We start from the raw sequence: 22,497 nt of genomic DNA, 5'->3' as shown, positions 1-22,497 counted from the left end.
CTCAGCTCCCCCATTTCCTATTGTAGATGGATATGCCCCCAGGAATTTCCTGCCCTTTTACCTGCTTCTGGACTGCACCCCCTCCTAGAGTTCCTCTTTATGTATTCTGGCCAACAAGCTGGATCTCCTGTTACTAACATTGCCTGAATCATACCATTTGGCTCCTGCCCCTGGGCATGGCCTGCCGGTCTCCCTGGATCTAGCTGGCTTAGTCCCCTACTTTAATCCCCCGTTGAGAGCTGCTTTCATTCTCAAGAGAGAGAGACACCCTTCTCTGTCCCTGCCTCCTCCCAGAAGACTGGCTTCTGTTGCTTAAACTCCAGCTCACTTCCCAGCTGAGTCTCTGCATATACATAGGGTGGTTTAAGGCTTAGGAAGCCAAAATAAACCCAAGCCAATCACAGAGAAATTGCTCATCACTGTGTAGGCTGAAAAACTGAGGTGGGGCTGACAAGCAACTCTCCATTCTGACCTGCAGCCCTCAATGTTACTCTTGCTCTTGGCTTTCTGCCAGGCCTGTCATTGAATCTGAACTTTTAGCCCAAGCTCTGCCCTATTTGGACCTTGGCACAGACCAGAATGTAAAATGATAATGCCCTGAGCTGTGCTGAACAGCACAGAGTTCCTGAGATGTTACAGATGCAGCTGTGACCAGCAAACACATTGTTTCCGGGATTGTGTTTGTAAATATATGAGTTGCCTGACAGCTTGTGGAATTAAATATAGATGCTACATCACAAACTCTAGCTAAAATAAACTATATGCTGCTCAATGAATGTCAATAAGTACACAGAGGAAGAATCATTATCCCTTTTTGTAGCACAGTCCACAACACCCATCCCTAAGTGCTTTGTTTGATAAAGGGCTCTCTATTTCGGCCTCCCATAGGCTTTTGACTGGTATTACTGGACAGCTGGGAGGATAGTGGGGGTAAGGAGACAAAAGGGCACAATCAGTAAAGTTGCTGCATTGAGGAAATGTTGTGGTGGCAGGAGCCAGCTTGGAGGTTCACCAGGTAGACTAGAATATCATAGTTAACCCTTTTGGAATTGCTGGGCTCAAGGCATCATTTCTAAAAGTATGGTCCAAGGCTCACTGGTGGTTTGCAAGGGACTACTGATGGGGAACAAGCTGATCTATCACTGCAAGTTCTCTCTTCAGTTATTAGGCCAAGTAACTCTCCTTTCTTTAGATTGATTTTTACAGAAAACCAAAGCTTATATATTAGCAATCTATTTGGTTAATAATGCCAAATTGAAGTGACATCAGCAAGATGGTGGACGAAGAGGTCCCAGGCTTCACTCCGCCTACAGAAAGATCAACTATTCAGTCAAAAACACCTTGGTAAAAATGTGGGAATAAGCCTGAGTCACCCGTGTATTCCATGGAACTGAATCAAACTCCACATGGAAGGGGTAAGAGAAATGGTTTTGCTTTAACTATGCTGCCCCCCCTCTCTCGCCCAAGTCAGCATGGTGCCGCACCTTTAGGGCCCATGGTTTCTACAGTTGGAAAGCAAATATCCAACCCTCCCAGTACTTTGAGATGCTTCCCAAGCAACTCATCCCATTCTCACCTCATTGGAAATGGGGAATATAGGGGAAACCCACATGACTAGACTGCTTGGGATCAGGTAAAAACAAAGTCAGGAGGGAGCCCACAGAGAACAGCAAAATAAATTGTCAAGTGAAACATATTAAAAATTACACAAATTTAGACATCACAGATTTTGGTAAAAGATCAGTGCACCTGCCACTAGTCATGCTCAATCAGAGGTATCAACTAATAGTGTAGCTCACCCTCAAATCTGAGATGGTCACTCCCAGAAGAGGTGGGAAGGGGAGACAGCTGACCACTGTAGCAAATATTGACAAAAAGTAGGCACTAGTTCTGCCACACCTGGGAGTTTAATCAGTTCTCCTTGTGGCCTCAAAGCCCCCTGCCACACCTCACCCACGGAGGAAGGCAAATCTCAATCATGCATTTCTACTGACCATAGCAGTTGATCCATTCATCCCAAGCTACTTAACTTTGGGACCTTTTCTGCAACTCTGGCCAACTGCTGAACTCCAATAGCAGTACCTGGCCAGGGAATTACACCCTGTGGTCCTGCCAGATCAGATGTGATTAAAGCATCCATATGACAGCTCAGCCTAAAAGCACAGCTCAGCCAGTGATCTTGCCAAATAGCAAAGCCTAGCCAGTTGCACCATACAAATTTCAAGTAAAAGCAGTAGCCTAGCCATCTAGAGAACTTAAAAGCAAGCTCTGCCTTCCCAGGATCATTACGCATCCAGAATGACCCATCCAGAATCATAAGTTAGATTAACTAGTGAATTTCTATCCTTGCCAAAAAAAAAAAAAAAAAGAAACAACAACAACAACAACAAAACTTGTAAAAGCCAGAAAAGTTGTCAGTCTCCACAAATGTATAAATACCAATGCAAGGATACAAGGATTATAAAGACTCATAATACTTCCAAAGGAAACTGACAAAGCTCTAACAATAGACTATCAAGAAAGAGATATCTATGAAAGGACAGGAAAAAGAATTTGGAATAATCCTCGAAAAATGTTTAGTAAACTTCAAGAAGATACAGATTAAACATTAAATACAATTTGGAAGATAATACATGAACAACAGGAGACATTTGACAAAGGAATAGAAACAATTTTTTTAAATATAAATTTTGAAGATGAAGATTACAATGACTGAACTGAAAAATGCAACAGAAAGCTTCAACAGCTGACTTTATCAAGCTGAAAGATCAGTAAACATGAAGATAGAACATTTGAAATTACCCAATCAGAGGAATAAATCATAATAATAAATAAAGAAGAATGAAGATCATCTGTGGGAATTATGGGACATTATCAAACAAGAGACCTAACCTATGCATCATAGGCATTCCAGAAGAAAAGAAAGAAAGAAAAAGGCCATAAAACATATTTTAAAAAATAATGGGCTGGGCGCGGTGGCTCACATCTGTAATCCCAGCACTTTGGGAGGCTGAGGTGGGTGGATCACGAGGTCAAGAGATGGAGACCATCCTGGTCAACACGGTGAAACCCCGTCTCTACTAAAAATACAAAAAATTAGCTGGGCATGGTGGCCCGTGCCTGTAATCCCAGCTACTCAGGATGCTGAGGCAGGAGAATTGCCCGAACCCAGGAGGCGGAGGTTGCGGTGAGCTGAGATCACGCCATTGCACTCCAGCCTGGGTAACAAGAGCGAAACTCCGTCTCCAAAAAAAAAAATAATAATAATGGATGAAAATTTCCCTAATTAAGGAAAGAAGCCAACATCTACATATTGAAATTGCAGAGGTCACCAATAAAACTCTAACCAAAGAGGAATTTACCAAGACATGTAATAGTCAAACTATCAAAAATTAAATACAAAGAACAAATTCTGAAAGCCCCAAGAGATAATAAATACATTACATAGAAAGGAGTCCCAATATAACTATCAGCAAACTTGTCAACAGAAACACTGCAGGCCAGGAGAGAGAAGGATAATATATTCAAAGTAGTGAAGGCAAAAAGCAAAACAAAACAAAACAAAACAAAAAAACCTACCGATCAAGAATATTTCACTCAGAAAATCTGTCTTTCAGAAATGAGGGAGAAATAAAAACTCTCCCTGACAACAAATGTTAAATAAGTTTATCATCACTAGACCTGCCTTGGAGGAATTGGAAAAGGAAATTCCTTAAACTGAAACCAAAAGATGCTGATTATTAACATAAAATTTTTAAAAGTACAAAACCTAATAGTATAAGTAATATGTAGCAAAATTTGGAATATTCTAGGATGATAACAGTAATATGTAAAGTAATTTTATCCCTAGTACAAAGAATAAAATTGTTAATAACAACACTTGCTAAAATAAAGTCATGTGAAATATATTAAAAATGATACAGTTCAGACATCAAAAACAAAATGTTGGAAAAGGGGAAAGTGGAGAGTTACTGTATGCAATCAAAGCTAAACTATTAGCTTCAAATAAACGGTTATAAGCGTAACATATTCTATGTAAGCCTCATGGCAACAAAAAATCGAACATCTATAGGATTGGCACAAAACAAAACAAAATACATACCCTACAGAAAACCATAAAGCTACAAAGAAAGACAGAAATAGAGGAAGAAAGAAATAAAATATCTACAAAGCAATTAGAAAACAATTAACAAAATGGCAATAGTAACTTCTTACCTGTTAATAGTTACCTTGAAAATAAATGAACTAAATTCTCCAATCAAAAGACATAGAGTGAATTTATAGATAAAAATCCAAGGTCCAACTATATGCTGTATATAAGAGATTCACTTCTCCTTAAGGATGCACATATACTAAAAATGAAAGAATAAAAAAAGATATTACTTGCAAATGGACAGAAAGGGCAGTGACACTTAGAAAAAATAAACTTTAAGTAAAAGACTGTAGAAGGAGACAAAGAGGGACATTATATAAAAATAAAGAGGTCACTTCAATAAAAGGATATAACAATTGTAAATTCATATGACTCCACAGTGGAGCAACTAAATATGTAAAGCAAAATTGAAACCCTTCCCTCTAAATCCTGGAACAAGACAAGGATACCCACTCTTGCCAGGTCTATTCAACATAGTTTTGGAAGTCCTTGTTACACCAATAAGGCAAGAGAAATAAATAAAAGGCATACAAATTTAAAAAAAGAAAAAATGAAATTACACTGTTTGCTAATGATATGCTTATCTATATAGAAAACCTGAAAGAATTTACAACAAAATGTTAGAATTAATAAACACATTCAGGAAGTTTCAGGATACATACCAATAGGCAAAACTCAGTAGTGTATCTCTACACTAACAACAGAATTTCTTAAAAAGGAATCAAGAGAACAATCTCATTTACAATGGCTATAAAAAAATTAGGAGTAAATTTCATCAAGGAAGTGAACTCAAATAAATAAAAGATAGCCCATGTTCATGGATTAAAAGAATAATTGTTAAAATGTTCATACTACCCAAAGTAACATATGAAAGGCAGTGAAATTTCTATCACAATCCTAATGTCATTTTTCATAGATATAGGAAAAACAATAGAATGTGATTGATCCTAAAAAAAGGAAGAGATTCTGTAATTTGTGACAACACAAATGAAATTAAAGAACAATATGCTAAGTAACATAGACCAAACACAGACAAATACTGCATATTCTCACCTAAATGTGGGATCTAAAACAATTGAACTTATAGAAGCAGAGTATAGAATGGTGGTTACCAGAGGCCGAAGACTGGGGATACTGGGAGATGATAGTCCAAGTGTACAAAGCCTCAGGTAGAAGAAATAAGTTTGATTTTGTTTTAGATCTATTGCACAATCTCCTAAATATAGCTCACAACTGAGAACTGTACATTTCAATATTGCTAAGAGAGTAAATTTCAACTATTCTAATCACAAAAATATCAAATATTTGAGGTGATGGATAGGTTAATTAGCTTGATTTAATCATTCCACATTGTATTCAAAAACCATAACATCAATTTGTGCCCCATAAATATATACAGCTATAATTTGTCAATAAGTATTTTTTAAAAATCTAAAAAATAATGAAAAGTTGATATTAATACACTGAAATCAATGTGAAAGAGCTTACTGATGACTCTCATTCAGCCTTCAGCCAAAGTTTGTTGCCATGTAATCCTGGGCACTGATGCAAAGCTCCCATCCTACTGCCTAAATCACAGAAATCTCCACTCCTGGTGGTGGTGCAAAATTAAGGATACTTGGCCTTCAGGAAAACTTCAGTGTTGTCCTGAGGGTTAAGGTTTTACTTGAGTTCATCATTTGAAATTTATTACAATTGCCACGTTGTTGCCAATTTTATTCATTTGTTTGTTGTATTCCTCTTTAAATTTTTTTTTTTTTTTTTTTAGCTGGAGTTTCACTCTTATCGCCCAGGCTGGAGTGTAGTGGTACTATCTCAGGTCACTGCAACCTCCGCCTCCTGGGTTCCAGTGATTCTCCTGCCTCAGCCTTCTGAATAGCTGGGATTACAGGCGCCTGCCACCACACCAGGCTAATTTTGTATTTTTAGTAGAGAGGGGGTTTCACCATGCTGGCCAGGCTGGTCTCAAACTCCTAACCTTAGATGATCTACCCACCTCATCCTCTCAAAGTGTTGGGATTACAGGCATGAGCCACTGTGCCTGGCCTTTAATTCTTTAACATCAATTTCTCTCTTCACTTAAAAGTGGGACTGTAGACTTAGACTGCAGCAATTAGGGCACTGTTTGAAGGTCCTTGTGCAAAATTAAGAGCCCCCAATAGAAGAACTTGAGTAATTCTAAAGAAACCTGACTTAATTTTGGCTCAGACTGCTGCTGACTTCCTATTCTTGACAAATGAAACCTTTCGTAAAATGTGGTAATAATTTTCTTCTTTTCTTTTAAGAAAGTTAAAAAAAATCTACTCATTCACCCAATTAATGTTTATTAGACAAAGAACATTCCATTTAGCTAGGACATAAAAATGGAAGAAAGGGAAGATGGGAGAAAAGGCTGAAATGTAATGATTTGAGTTTTTTTGAAAGAAAGCTGTGTGAAAATCCTTGTTATAATGCTCTTGCAGCAAGCCCTATTAACCAAAGTCACATCAGGAAGACTATGCTGACCAGGACTGGCACACATCCACGACTCAGTGATAATAGAGGTTCAAATTAGTCACTTCTGAATCAAAACAGATTAAATTATTTTCAGCCTTATTTTGAATTGTATCAGTGGTTTTCAGTCAATTCTTTAGAAAATAGTATAAAGTAACTTTATTATTCAGTATTTTAAAAATATTAAATATTTCATTTCTGAAACATGGTGAATAATAGAAAATTTACTTAAGAGACAGCCAACCATTTACTCCTGTGGTTCTCAACTAGGGAGGGAGAAGGGGTGATTTTGCCCCCCAGGGGACCATTGGCAACGTCTAGAGACATTTTTGGTTGTAATAAATGAGGGTTGGGTGCTCCATCTAGTGAGGTAAGGCCAGGCATGCTTCTAAATAACCTATAATGCACAGGACAACTCTCCACAATAAATAATTCCATGACCCCAAATGTCAGTAGTGCTGAGATTGAGAAACCCTGATTTATGCCAACAAATTCTAATGAATCAACACTCATAAAATCTCTCTGAAAAATGTAAGACCAACACTTTAGAGAAGATTTCATGTGCGTCTAGTTTCCCAACACACATTGTGGATGCAAAGATCAAAGATTACACATCTCCACATCTCTTCCTTTTAGGCCTCTGGGTACATGCTTAATAGATCCTTCATAACAATAACAATAAAAACAATAGAAAATATCTATTCATTAAGTGCATGTTTTCTTTTGGGAACTATGCTAAGCACTTTATTTCCAACAAGGTAGGTATTATTAATTCATGAGGAATTAATACAAGAAAAAAATGAGATTCCGAGAGATTAAGAAACTTGTCCTTCCTTCTTCCCTCCCTCCCTCCTTCCCTTCCTTCCTTCCAATTGTTGATAGTTTAGAAAATAGTGTTGTATCAATGTTAATTCTTAGTTTTAACAAATGTGTCAAGGTTATATAAGATATTAACATTAGGGGAAGCTGAGTGAAATGTACACAGGAATCCTGTACTCTTTCTAACTTTTCTATCCATCTAAAATTATTCCAAAGTAAGACGTTTATTTTAAATTAAAATGTATATGTGCATATATACACATACATATTTCCTAGTGTATGTGTACACACACAAACACACACACACACATAATCTTTCTAGTTCTTTCTACCCAGTAGTGCCCAGTTGCGCTCACATAGATTCAAGATCTTGGTTTCAAAGTGCTATTCTCTACTGAAAGGAATTAGTGCTCCTTGGAGAAATGGATGATTATAGAACTGTGGCAGTTAAACATAAGATGATCCTGGAACATTTTTTTTTTGACAAACAATAGTATGCTGGTGAGTTTTTAACACCCAGAGCTGGGGGAACAGCTCTGAATATAACATGTGCCAATTTCTGTGATGTAAATACTCTCACCATACTAGATTCCAAGCTACCGACTTGATATCATTAGCTCACAAATATCCTGAAATTTTTACAATGGGCTCTTTTACCCTAGTGTGAAACCAACTCCATCACAATACTAAATTTTTTTAAATACCCTAAAAATAACCAGTACATGTCAATAGAACACAGAGCCTCCTTGAGAGGGCTCCCCTCATGAACTCCAGGACAATGGCAAACAGACTACATTTCAGTGAGTAACATACTAATCCATGAGGACACATTTTATCTGTCTATCTATCTATCTATCTGTGTATGTCTATAGAGATCTGTAGATAGATGGCAAGTAGGTAGGTAGATATATTAATTGATTGATAGATACAAACAGGAAGAAAATAAACTTTTCATTTACAACATAATTTCAACTAATACATGCACAAAAATGACGGAATTAGAAAAATTATTATTTAGCAATCATCACAGTGATAATCCATTGAGATAAGAAACATAAATCACTGCTAAACAATGGGGTAAAAGTTGATGTAGGATGAGATATTTCACAGTTTTAAAGTATTTCCTCAAAACACTAGACAGAGAAAAAAATAACTTTGCTATGGACAAACATGACAGCCGCCATCTTACTCAAGTGGTCAGTTAATACCACCAGTAATAACCCACATAAAAATCATTTGCCAGCTCATAGGACCCAGTGAGATCATAGAATCACTTTTGTGACAGTCCTGTCAAAAAGCCATAACTTGAATCTCAGCACCAGGAAACCACAGACAAACCTAAATTGAGAAACATCCTACAAAATAACAAGCCTGTAATCTTCAAAAATATTAGGGTCATGAAGGTCAAAGAAGGATGGAGAAACAAATTGTTCCAGATTGAAGGACACTGAACAGGCATGACAAGCATGTGCAATGTACAATTCTGAACTGGATCTTTTGTCATACAGGCTGTTATTGGGTCAGCTGTAAACCTTGAAAGGGTCACTGGGTGAAGGGCCCATGAGAGTTATTTATAGTCTTGCATGACTTCCTTGTACAGTTGAAATTATTATGAAGCACACAGGAAAAAATGAAAAGAAAAAAATAAAGTGATATATAGTTACACAGTTGATGGGGCCAACATTGATACCTTGGTTCTAATTTTGACATCTATGCTACTTACCAATATGCAATTTTAAAATATATGCTCTTTTACTGAAATACATGAGGAATGTCTTAGATGTTGTAAAACAGACCCTCATGATTTACAGCTTTATAGACATAACTGGAGACTTGTTACATGGTTGTATCCAAGGTGGTACAATAGAAATATAGTGCAAACTACATATTTTAATTTATTAGTAGCTATATTACAAATACAGAAAGAAATAAATGCACCTAATTTTAGTAATATTTAACCTAATGAATCCAAAATATTGTCATATGAACACGTAATCATTATAAGAAAATTTTGACTGAGATTTTTTTCACACTGAGTCTGAGACCTGGTATGTATTTCACACTTACTACACATCTCAGTTTATATAATAATTTTTCATCAGAAAGTTTGGATTCTCTACTTACAGGTCAAATAATTTATAGTTAAAAAATAGGTTAACCTATGTGAGTTACTCCAAGAAAACTTAAAATTTTTTTAACATCTGAACTGTGTTTTTAACTTTTACAAAATTAAACATAAACTTAAAATTTAGTTTATTGGTTGCACAGGCTATATATTAAATGCCCAATGGCCACATGTGTCTGGTGGCTATCATAATGAACAACACAGGGCTGAACGAGTTCAAATTTCGTCCGTTCCTATAAATTCCTGTGCATTTGTTGTTGAGCATGTACCTTGCTCACTCTGTTCCTATATACAAATACGTACTGTGACTTTATGAAGAGCAGTATACTCTTTTCATTTTGTTGCCTCAAGCATCAAGATTTTGAGTGAAGCATGGTTCTACACAAGCGAAGGAATCAGAGGGCTCGGCTCCTGATTTTCCACCTCCAGCTGCTTGGTTAAACTCTCTTAAAGCATGGCTGTCTCTGCTCTAGAACTTAGTTGAATAAATACAGAAAGTACACAACAAAATGACACCACAAGGGAAAGATTATATGACTGAAAAGCCCTAGATAAATATTAATTGGTTAGGCTGTTTCTATTTTTAGAGGCCAGAAGCAGAGGACAGAAGATATTGCCATCACAGATTTCTCTGACTTTGGAGAAGTCAGTGAATTTGCTATTTTGACTTCTCCCCTATAATGATAATAAAAAGATGCACTGTTTTGTTCCAACAACCCTCACACACCCACACTGCAGTATGTATTACAAAATGTCGGCAAAATGCTCTGCTCTCACGAAGAAAAGTATTGCAAATGAATTTATATTAATAATTGTTGCCAAGTGCGGAAATTATGGATGCTCTTTACCTTTGTTAGCGTTTTACGTATTTCCAAATTTTCTAGAAAGTGATGCATTATTTTTATAATCACAAAATCTCCTTTTCTAATAAAAAATTAGAACAAGGTATTATGAGTACTCTTTTATCTCCATTTTTCTTGTTATCTATAAGACTCTGAGTGAGACCTGAGTGTTAGCTGTTCTTACTGGAGAGCTTCAGCCACCAATTTGAACAGCTGGTCAGACAATCCTTTCATTTCCAAGGATCTCAGCGTCTCATACTTGGTTGCTCCACTTGTGTGAGGCGGAGCTGGGGTTTAGTCTAAACAAACAAAAACAATTCATCACACTCATTCACAAATGTCGCTCCTTTAGCCTGGCCCCACCATTCTTGACTCTCTGCCAATTCTACGGCCTTGTGCTTAGTCAGCCCTTGGCCAAGCAGCCTGTGAGGATGGCCCAGGCAGATCTTGGAACTGGTGCTGGTGATTCAGCAGGAAGGGGCTTTCTGTCTCACCCCATCCATCCTCACTCTCTGCCGTAATGAGCTGCCCAAAGGCTGCAACTGCCCTCCTGACATCTCAGCGGGTGTGGAGGGCCTAGGGAGCAATTACCCATATGCTTTCTGTGCCTGTCGATCCCTGAAGTTTCAATTAAAGATGCTTTCAGTTCTTTTTTTTTTTTTTTAAATATCCTTAGAACCCCCACTTCCCCTACAGGGCCACCACATACTGTGATGCAGATTGTCCTTGCACAACACCAAGAGGCACCATTCACACTGTAGCCAAATGGCACAGTGGCACCTGTGGTGTTGAGCAGAACCGCAACCCATGCGGTCGCGTCCTGCCATGTTTTATCTCTCTTTTTTTTTGATTAGTATGAGGTTGCATCCTCATGTATTTTTTTTAATTGTACTTTGGGCTCTGGGGTACATGTGCACATCCTGCATCCTGCAGGATTGTTGCATAGGTACATACATGCCATGGTGGTTTGCTCTCTCCATCCCCCGTCACCTACATCAAGCATTTCTCCTGGTGTTATCCCTCCCCATCCTCCCCTCCCACTGCTGTCCCTCCCCTCCCCTCCACACCCACACCTAGCCCTGTGACTGTTGTTCCCTTCCCTGTGCCCAAGTGTTCTCATTGTTCGTCACCCGCCTATAAGTGAAAACATAGTGTTTGGTTTTCTGTTCTTGTGTCAGTTTGCTGAGAATGATGGTTTCTAGATTCATCCATGTCTCTACAAAGGACACAGACTCCTCATTTTTTATGGCTGTATGGTGTTCCATGGTGTATATGTGCCACATTTTCTTTGTCCAGTTTATTATTGATGGGCATTTGGGTTGGTTCCAGGTCTTTGCTATTGTAAACAGCACTGCAACAAACTTAAACTCCAGAATGACAAGCCTCACTCTTGGTGATGCAGCACCATTGTAAAGGGGCAGGGAATAAAGGTAAGAGATGATCCAAAAGGCAAAGAAAAGAAGAAAAGTGTATTTGTCTGACCACGTACATTGTTATGTGGTCGTATCCAGGGTGGTGCAATAGAAATATAATACAAACTATATATATATATACATACACACACAGTACAGTACCCTAAGGTAGCTTGCCAGGGTTCAAATAGCTGAGGCTTTTTGATAAAATCCAATTGTGTTATTTGTGCCTTCAAAGGATTCTTACTGAGGCTGGGACCCAAGCACATCAGGATCACTTCTAGACACCTTCCTTATCAGCACTTAATAACTGTGTTAAAAATCAAATGTTACTTGTTCATTAAGGAAATAACAGTTAAAGGACAACAGCTAAAAAAAAAAAAAAAAGATCTGAGGCTATGATGCAAATGTAGACTGTAGAGAAATGGCCAGAGAATAATGCACACTCTTTACAGATTCGGCACCTGGGAGCCATTTCTCAGAAGGGAGATACCAGCAATTAGTGGGCTACAGCTGTCACCATACCAGGGGATGAGGGGAGTAGGGGAAACGGTTAAGTACACTTTTTAAAAGACGAGACTTTTCTACTTATTCTCATTTGTTGGATGTTTGTTTCCAACACAAAACTGTTCTTCCCAAATTTGCCTCTCAACAGGGTTTCTTTAACCTACTCACGTTTGGTGCCCACCCGTCATTCCACAAATGTCATTAAGCTTGACTTCTGCAAAACCCACAGCAACTTTCCAGTCTCCAAGCCTGGGAGGCGTTTTAGTACCTGTGGCTAATACTTAGTGAGTGACGACTGGGTGTCAGACATTGCTCTTATTGCTTTTCATATGTTGTCTCATTTGATGCACAGAACAATGAAAAGCCTTGTATTCTAGTTAGTTTCTTTTTATGGATGAGGAAATTAGGAGCTAAAGAGATTAATTTCTCAAGGTGGCAGCACTTCATGGCCAGAGTGGGTTGTCTGGGTCCAGAATGCAGGTTGTTAACTACCGGTTTCTACTCCCCTCAAGCCGATTCTCCCCCATCACCCTGACTTCTCTGCAGCATTTGGCACTGCTGGCCACTCTGGCCTGACTTTTCTCTTTCCTGACTTCTGTCTTTCTGTCTTTATTTTGATTTTCCTGCCTCCTGTCTAGATTTAGTTTCTTGGTTCACTTTTCTCACTGTGCCTCCTTCTATCTCCCGGGCCTGTTCTAACTCTCAGCCCCAGGAACCAGCCTTTTTTGACGGAGCAGGGAAAGGGAAGCAACCAGAGAGAAACTGTAACTAATGTAGCTAGAGAAACGTTCCAGGAAAATGGCTACCATGTTGGCAATTGACATCTGGAATTCTAGACTCATCACAAAGGCCCTTTGTTTCATAAAGGAAGATGCAGAGTCCAGATGATGAGGTTTAGACTTATGTAGGCAACTAACGGTAGAGCTGGGACCACATTCAGGCATATATTTGCCACTCAGCCCAGAGACCCTTGGTTGCACACTGCTCCTCTGACAAATCTCTGGTTCCAACAAATGCAAGCAGGACTCTGTTATCCACACAGGACTTCCAGGCCCACCCTTACACGACTGCAAACTACGACAACATTTGTTTTCAGCAGCCCTAAGCTCCCCGCTAAATGCCTCTTTCCTACCCTGCATGATTCCTTCCTTTGCCTCAGGCTCAAAGCTTTCTCAGAGTCTGCCTTCTATGGGTCTACCTGTGAGCTTGGTTTTTCCAGGCTGTTACCCACTCAGGCTCTAGGTAACATCTTTCTTCTTCTCTAGGATTTATTTGCAGCAGGATACGAAGGCCATTAGTAAATCAATAACCCTTTTCTTAGAAAAGGAGGGGAGGTAGAAACCTGGAGTTTTTAATTCAGATCTAGCAACTTCTGAGACATTATCAGGAGCATTCTAAAAATAGGCCTTTGAAAGGCACGATGTGCTACCATTGAAACTTGACAGCTTCCTGCCCATCAACAGGAGCAGCTTGCTACGGGTGGAATCATTAGCTGAAATCTCCCTCTCCTGTGGCTGTTACGTCTTCTAACTCCAACACCATATGTATTATCTATTGCTTTGGGGCTCTATGTTTCTGTTAATCTTGCCCCCAGTCTCTTCTGTCCGCATATGTCTTAGATATAGACTGACTTTCTATCAGTGTGTTTCCATCTCACCCACGAAATACTTCTGTCACTATTTGAAGCCTCATTTGCCAATGTAGCCACATTGAGTATCCATAAGTCAGCACATGTCCTAGGGCCTTCCATGCTCCCTACCAACATTTGGGGACTCCTATCACTGTCTGTCCTTACCCCTCTTCTTGTCCCACTGTCTCCACACAGTTCTTCAGGCATGTCTGTGACTGCAGCAAGAGTAGTGGTGATGTGACCACATGCTTTAAGGCTAATGCTGTGATATCTAAAATGAGATGTGTAAGATTTAACTATAAAACATCAGAATTCTGCATCTCCTTTCACCTAGCGAGTCTACATCTGGACAATTATTTTGAAGATGCACACAAAGATTCAGCTACAAGGATGTTAGTTGGGAGAGGGAAAGCACCATTTACCTGGCCTTTTGCTTCGAATGAATTTATTAACCATTTATTACTATCTAACAAATTATTTTCTTACTTTATAACAAAATTTAGTGATTGGAAATAACAATAAAAATTTACTATCTCACATAATCTCTGTGGGTCAGAAGTTTGGGTGGCTCTAGCTCTGGGTCTCATGAGGTTGTAGTTATAATGTCGGCCAAGGCTTCAGGCATCTGAAGGTTTGACTGGAGAAAGAGGATTCAGGTTTAAGGTGGCTCATTGTCAAGGCTAGCGGGTCGATGCTGGCTGTCGGTAGGAAGTCTCCATTTCTCTTCATGTGGTCCTCTCCAAAGGGCAGCTTGAGTATTCTCACAGCATATCACGTCTCACAGAATCTGGCTTCCCCAGAGAGAGTGAGCCAAGAGATAGCAATGCAGAAATTGTAATGACTTTTATGACCTAGCCTTGAAAATCACACATCATTTAGGTTACTTTGAATTTTCCACTATTGTAAAGATCATGTTATAAAATATAAAATGTGTTTAGGAATATAAACACATATACCTAAATGTAGGTTATATAAATATAAATTGTGTTACGTCATTTCTGCTGTATCTTTTGGTCACATAGGCCAGCACTGATACACTATGGGAAGGGACTATGCAAGGGTGTGAGTACCAGGAACTAAGGAGTATTGAAGGCCATTTTGAAGGCTAGATGCCACACAGGAGAAGACTTCACCAAGAAAAACACTCCTGATGTCTCTACTCACCAAGAACTGTTTGTACTGTGAGTTTGAGAGAAGCACAGAGCTCATACTGACCTGTTAGTTCTAGATTCTTCCTCTTTGCCAGCTAGACAGCCTGCAGTGGATGGGCATCCTGTTTGTTTTCTGTTAACCAATAAACTTAGCATAGCAGGTTCTGCCTCTGTGGTCAGCCTGCTAAATCCACATATTTAGGGAAGTGGCAATGGGGAGGCCTGTGTTGTCTAGCCTGATTTGGCTCCAGATCAAGGTCATCCTAGGATCTCTACTCATTCTTCTCAGGAATGAAGCTGATCTCTAGTTGTGTGTTATTCCTCAACTGGAATTCTACTGAAGAAAAAACGAGGCCAGGTACGGTGGCTCATACCTGTAATCCCAGCACTTTTGGAGGTTGAAGCAGATCACTTGAGGTCAGAGGTCAGGAGTTTGAGACCAGTCTGGCCAACATGGTGAAACTCTGTCTCTACTAAAAATACAAAAATTAGCTGGGCATAGTGGTGGGTGCCTGTAATCTCAACTACTCGGGAGGCTGAGGCAGGAGAATTACTTGAGCCCAGGAGGTGGAGGTTGCAGCGAGCCAAGATTGTGCCACTGCACTCCAGCCTAGATGACAGAGTGAAACTCTGTCTCAAAAATAAAAGAGTAAAGAAAGAAGTGCTGTTTGTTGACACTTCCCCCACCATATTCCTAAACACATTTTATATTTTATGATATTATCTTTACAGTAGCGGAAAATTCAAAGTAACCTAAATATCAAATAATGGATTGCTTGAGCAAGTTATGACATAGACATATGATACAGCATAATGCAATCATTTAAAAGTATGCTATACAAGAATACATAATACTATGAAAAATTATTTATGATGTATTAAGTAAAAAATTCACATTATAAAATAGTATGCAAGTTTTTATTCCATTAAACATAATGTATATCTGCTTAGAAAAAGACTATATATATACACAAAAAAAAACATTATTTGTAATTATCACTGGTTGGTAGGTTTATGAGTAGTTAAAATTTGCTTCATTTTGGCTAATCTGTTTTTCCTAAATTTCCTATATTTTATATTCATTACCTTTGTAATGAGAGAAAAAAGATAAAGAGTTTCAGATGCTAGTTTAGGGGTTCAAGTAAAAGTAATCAGAGATTCCTAACCTCCTTGATTAGGGAGAAAGCCAAGCATTGGTGTCACCAGCCCACTTGCATGAGCCCATTTCACACCTTTGACCGTTGCCTCTTTCTTAAGGATCTTCTTAGTTCCCTTGGCTCCACTCTCTCTTTTTTTCCTGCCTGCTCTGTGGCCTCTCCTTATAGACTCATGCTTCTATATTGAGTCATTCAATTGGAGTTTCTCAAAGCTCAGCTGTAGATCTTTTCTCTTTCTTGCTGTATACTTTACCCGCTGTGACCTCACCTCCATCCATGGCTTCACGGGGCAGTTATCCACAGAGCATATGAGAGTCACACCTCTACCCCAGGCCCTCTCCTGAACTCACATGATTTATGTTCTACCTAACTGACTGCTTCAACTAGATGTCTCAAAACGGCCTCAAATTCAATATACCCAACTAGCTTCAGAATCTCGAGTGGTTTCTATCACAGTGCAGGGCAAAATAATACATCTATTCTTGTAGTTCTTATAATGCAGGATGGATACTGGAATTATGTGGAAAGCCATAAAAAATACCAATGTCTGTATCCCCAAAGGTTCTGGTTTAAAAAGCCAGGGGTCTGGTGCCTTCAACCACAGGGCACTTGCTCCTAAGATTGGCACTACAATGAGGGGTCTCTCCAATTATCTTTTACTCAGCCCACAATTCTGAGTTCCAGCATCACTGCTTTAAGGATGCCTTCCTTGAATCTCTCTGTCAGGGTCAAATTCCTGATGATCGCCTCCTGAAACATCACATTTCTCTTACTCATAGCACGTGTCGATTATGATTGTACGTATTTGTTTGGATCACTGTTTGGTCAAAGTCTGTTTCCCTGCTAGTCAGTAAGTTCCAAAAAGGCTGCATATTACTCATTTCGCTTCATTTTATCCCTAGTATCTTTCATATTAACACATACAGGGCACTCAAAAATGTTCCTTAAATCAATAAAAAGTGAATTGAGTATGGTTTATTGGACCCCACTTTGTACCAGTGCATTCATATGAGAGCATGAATCTTGCCTCATCCCAGTGGGTCATGATGAGATCAAGGTGTATGAGTCCAGATCCTCACTCGAGATTAAACCACGGGGAGCTCTGTTCATGACAGAGTCTTTGAGACAAACAAACTTCAGCCAACCAAATATCCAACAAATTTTACGCTTCAAGCAAAAACTTTTCTCTCTTTTTTTTCTTTTTTTTTTGAGACAAAGTCTTGCTCTTTTGCTAGGCACCAGGCTGGAGTGCAGTGGCGCGATCTCGGCTACTACAACCTCCACCTCCCGGCTTCAAGCAATTCTCCTGACTCAGCCTCCAATGGCAACTAACTATATGTAAGCAAAGTGTTTGTTGCTATGAAGGCTGACAAAAAGTACAACACAAAATCTTTGACTTCCAATGACAGGCAGGGACTCCTTTTAGGGCCTCAAGAGATAACTGAAGAAATAGTGTACCTTCTCTCTTATTAAATAAATAGTCCTTTATGACACAATAGATGAAGCTGAAATTGCCTGAAGAGTCCTGTTCAAGCCAATTAAAAGACATGTTAAAAGAAAATAAACTAAAGGCATAGCTGTGCGGTCATCAGTTTAGACCTCTGAAACTCTTAGATGTCCGGTTCTATTGAATGGCTGTTTTATTTATTTATTTTTTCTTTTTTTAAATTTCAATAGTTTGGGGGGAACAGGTGGCATTTGGTTACATGGATAGGTTCTTCAGTGGTTCTATTCAATGCCTGTTTTATTTATTCAATGCCTGCTTTATTTTCTTTTTTCTTTTTTTTTTAATTTCAATAGTTTTGGGGGAACAGGTGATGTTTGGTTACATGCATAAGTTCTTTAGTGGCGATTTCTGAGATTTTGGTGCACCCATCACTTAAGCAGTGTACACTGTACCTGAGGCGTAGTCTTTTATCCCTTACCCACTCCCACCCTTCCCCCAAATCCCCAAAGTCCATTGTATTATTCTTATATGTCCTCATAGCTTAGCTCTCACTTATAAGTGAGAACATAAGATATTTGGTTTTCTATTCCTGAGTTACTTCGCTTATAATAACACCTGTTTTATAAATAATGAAGCACTATGAATATTATTTTTATCTCATATTTCTTTCATAAAATATTGAGTAATTGCTACATGTTAAGCAGTAATCAATTACTTCTTTAATCTTATGGTGCTTACATTCTGGTGAGGAGGTGTGTATACACAGTAAACACACAAATAAATACATGCATAAAGTGTTAAGTGATCATAAATGCCAGAGAGAAGAAGAAAATAGGGCAAGGGGAGAGAGAGTGTGCTGCTTTATATAGAGTACTCAAGAAATAGGTGTATTTGAGCAAAGACTTGAAACAAATGAGATAGAAACCAAACAGGGCATTTAGAGGAAAAACGCATGCCAAGCTGAGGGAGGAATGAGTACAGGAAGGAGCCTGCTTTACTTGCTAGAGGCATGGCCAGGAGGCTGGAGTGGCAATGGAGCAGGGAGTGGGAGAGCAGGAGGAATGGGGTCAGATGGGCAGTGATGAGCAGATTTCGCAAGACTCTGTAAGGACTTGAGATTTTCATCTGAGTGTGACATTGTGCTGCTCATTTTGGCTGCTATGTTGAGAATACATTCTTTTTTTTTTTTTTTTGAGACAGGGTTTCTGCTCTTGTTGCCCAGGCTGGAGTGCAAGGGTGCAATCTCAGCTCACTGCGACCTCTGCCTCCCAGGTTCAAGCGATTCTCCTGCCTCAGCCTCCCAAGTAGCTGAGATCACAGTCATGCACCACCACATACAGCTAATTTTGTATTTTTTAGCTGAGACAAGGTTTCACCATGTTGGCCAGGCTGGTCTCCTTGAACTCCTGACCTCAGGTGATCCACCATTAATAAGAGAATTATCCCCAAGTGCTGGGATTACAGGTGTGACCCACAGCACTCAGCCTAAGAACATTCTAGGATACCAAGGGTGAAAATAGAGACAAGTTCAGAGGTCAGAATAATGGACGAGGTAAATGATGGTGGCTTACACTAGGACGTAGCTGTGAAGATGGTGAAAAGTGGTCAGATTCTCTACATATTTTGCACGTACAGCCATCAATATCTGCAGATGCATTGCTTGAGAAGAGTAAGGAAAAGAAAGGAGGTTGGCTATAGTCTATAATGGAGTGCATTTTTTAAAAAGCCTTCTACTTTTTTCCTGTCCTGCTTTTGTACATCAACAAAACAATCTTAGGACATGCTTGAATCTCAAATTTCTCAACCTAAATAAAATTTTAAAATTAGAATGCTGAGAAGTTCTTTTCACCCTGAAAATCCTGTCTGCCTTTTCTGAATCTTCACTAAAGAAAGGAAAAGAAAGGGCTTCAGCGGTAGCATGACGGACTCCACTTGAATACAAAGGAAATCTATATCCGATGCTGTGAGTTACTAAATATGGGAATGAATCCTTAAAATAGTTCTCAATTCCAGTCTGCCTGGGACATTTGGGGGAGGGTTAGTGGCCTCTCCATTCTCCTTTCATCTCTGTAACTTGGACCTCAGAAGGAGCTGATGACCGAATGTTATCAGATAATCACTCTCTCTGCTGGACTCATGTGGGGCAAAGCTGTCCTTAAAAAGTCAAACAAAGTGCTCTAGTATATGTGGCCAAAGTTGGAAACCAAAACCACCACCCTACTGAAAATAGGTCATTGATTTTCCTCATATTTGGCCTACAATTCCTCTCTCTCTAAGAGAATTATCATGCTGCCAAGTTTAAAGGTTTATGACTGCAACCATTTGGGGGCAATAAGGTGAAATATCTTAAAATAGGTCAAAGATCTTTACATATGCCTCCCGCGACTCCTACTCCCATCTTGCAATGAATGAAAATCCTGAAGGGCTTTTTTTTCCCCTTATCTAAAATATTACCTCAGGAACAAAAATAGAATGCAACGTCTACATGAAGCTTATGTGTATGGTGTGCGTGTTCACGTATCTGTGAGTATAATTTCTCTTCAGGATTAGGAAGGGAGACATCAGATATGAGAAATGACTGAGAGAGGTGAAAAATGTAAAAGTGGCTTTTCTTTCTTTTGGCTCTCAGAAATCTCCTAATTGCCAAATTTAAAAGGTGTTTGCAGAGCTAACCTGACTTTTCTAGCAGCATGTAACATTGGAGTCACTGCTCTTCCTGAAATGCATTCTTTCATCCAACAACTGGAATGACTAGGTGAGCATTTATTATGTGTCAAGAACTAGGGATACAGTGAGGGATGAAGAATCCACTTCCTCAAGGTAATGGACTATTTTCCAGCATCCCTTCTCTGGCTAGTTCTTCTGTTCTCATCTGCTTTCCTTTGCCCATCCTTTAAACAGGGTGGACCCCAGCCTGCCATAGTTGGAGGACTCCCTAAGGGTTCTGAACTCCCACATGATTCATTAGTATCCATACAGTAATGTCTCCCAATTTTACATCTCAAGCCCAGGTCTCACACCTGACCTCCAGAACTAGATGTGTGTGTGCAGGTACAAGCACTGTCAAATTTGCTGAAAAATTAAATAGGCACCGCATGCTCATTGTAATAAGTGAAACAATACAGGGGCCTAAGGGAACAGTAATTATTTCTTTTTTTTCCTCTCCAGTTTCACTTCTCTGAAGAAGGAATGTTAACAGCTTAATACATGTCTAAAGAAATGCAACTTTCTCCATCCATACTCATACAAATCTCTCCATTTGTCTGTTTAGATGTAATATATATGTGAACATTTCTACATAAATTTCCCATAGGCATATTAATTCCAATGCATCTTATATTTGTATGTTAGACTCAAACTTCTATGACCTTAGTTCACATTTTCTTTGCTTTGAACCTGGGATCATGCACCAGCTTCCTAGCTCATCAATTTATCACCACCACACCCCTCTCAGCAAATCATATCCATCTTTTTTCCCCTCATAGTTATTGTTCTAAAATGCAAATTTGATCTGCTTAAAATTCTTCAGTAGCTCTTCATTGCTCATGTTAAGAAAAGTGTGGCTGGGCGTGGTGGCTCACACCTGTAATCCCAGCACTTTGGGAGGCTGAGGTGGGTGGATCACCTGAGGTCAGGAGTTGAAGACCAGCCTGACCAATATGGTGAAACCTCATCTCTAAAAAAAAAAAAAAAGAAGAAGAAGAAGAAGAAGAAGAAGAAGAAGAAGAAGAAGAAGAAGAAGAAGAAAAATAAGAAGAAAAGTGTAAACACATTTTTCTTGATTTCAAGGCCTTTAGGAGCTAGCTTCAATCGCTCTAGCTTTAGTTCTCGTCACATCCTCATACCTCATCACCTGCTCCTCATCCAGCACACCTTATTCCCCATCCAATTCATTCAAGGATTTAGGTAAATTCCACGGTCTCTCTTTTCTCTGTCCCTTTTGCATAAGCTCTTCTTTCTTTTTTGGTCGGTAATCTCGTTCTGCTCGAGTGCCATAATATAAAGTCTGGGTGGCTTAAACAACTGAAATTTATTTTCTCACAGTTGTAGAGGCTGGAAAATTCAAGATTAAGGCCTAGCACAGTTTGTTTCCTGGTGGACTCCCTTCCTGGCTCGCAGACAGCCACCATCTCACTATGTCTTCACATGGCTTCTCTCTCTGTTTTTAGAAAACCACATCCTATCAGATCAGGGTCTGATATGGCTTAGGTCTGTGAGCCACCCAAATCTCATGTTCAACCGTAATCCCCAACTTGGAGAGGGGTGTGGTTGGGAGGTGATTGATCATAAGGGTAGACCCTCTATCAATGGTTTAGCACATCCCTTCGGTGCTATTCTCAAGCTAGTGAGTGCGCTCTTGTGAGATCTGGTTGTTTGAAAGTGTGTAGCACCTCCCACTTTGCTCTCTCTGGCTTCTGCTCTGGCCATGTAAGACACCTTGCTTCCCATTTGCCTTCTGCCATGATTGGAAGCTTCCTAAGGCCTCCCCAGAAGCAGAAGCCAATGTGTTTCCTATTTCCTATACAGCCTGCAAAATTGTGAGCCAATTAAACCTCTTTACTTTATAAATTACCCAGTGTCAGGCATTTCTTTATAGCAATGTGAGAATGGACTAATACAGGGCACAAAATTCTCACCTCATTCCACCTTAATTACCTCCTAAAGACTCTATCTCTAGACACAGTCACATTCCAGAGTTGGGGCTCCAACATACTAACAGGGTTGGGGGGAACAATTCAGGTCATAGCAGGATGGGATGAT

The 22,497-nt window shown here is 39.4% G+C and overlaps 1 protein-coding gene across 2 annotated transcripts in view; it reads right to left on the bottom strand.

Moving 5' to 3' along the window:
• The window catches only part of BRINP2 (BMP/retinoic acid inducible neural specific 2), a 110,811-nt gene that overhangs the window by 61,844 nt on the left and 26,470 nt on the right, over positions 1-22,497 (bottom strand). Inside the window, exon 1 of one of the 2 annotated variants that reach the window (XM_012444622.3) lies at positions 4,216-4,255. The exons of the other annotated variant lie outside the window; for it this stretch is intronic. The gene's annotated coding sequence lies outside the window, so the exon portion shown is untranslated. Of the gene's footprint in view, positions 1-4,215; positions 4,256-22,497 lie in introns of those variants that run through there. 2 annotated transcript variants of the gene reach the window in all.

Source organism: Aotus nancymaae, unplaced genomic scaffold, assembly GCF_030222135.1.
Source record: "Aotus nancymaae isolate 86718 unplaced genomic scaffold, 86718_ANA_hifiasm-v0.15.2.pri h1tg000108l, whole genome shotgun sequence".
Lineage (NCBI taxonomy): Eukaryota > Metazoa > Chordata > Mammalia > Primates > Aotidae > Aotus > Aotus nancymaae.
This window is presented reverse-complemented; position numbering and strand designations above follow the sequence as displayed.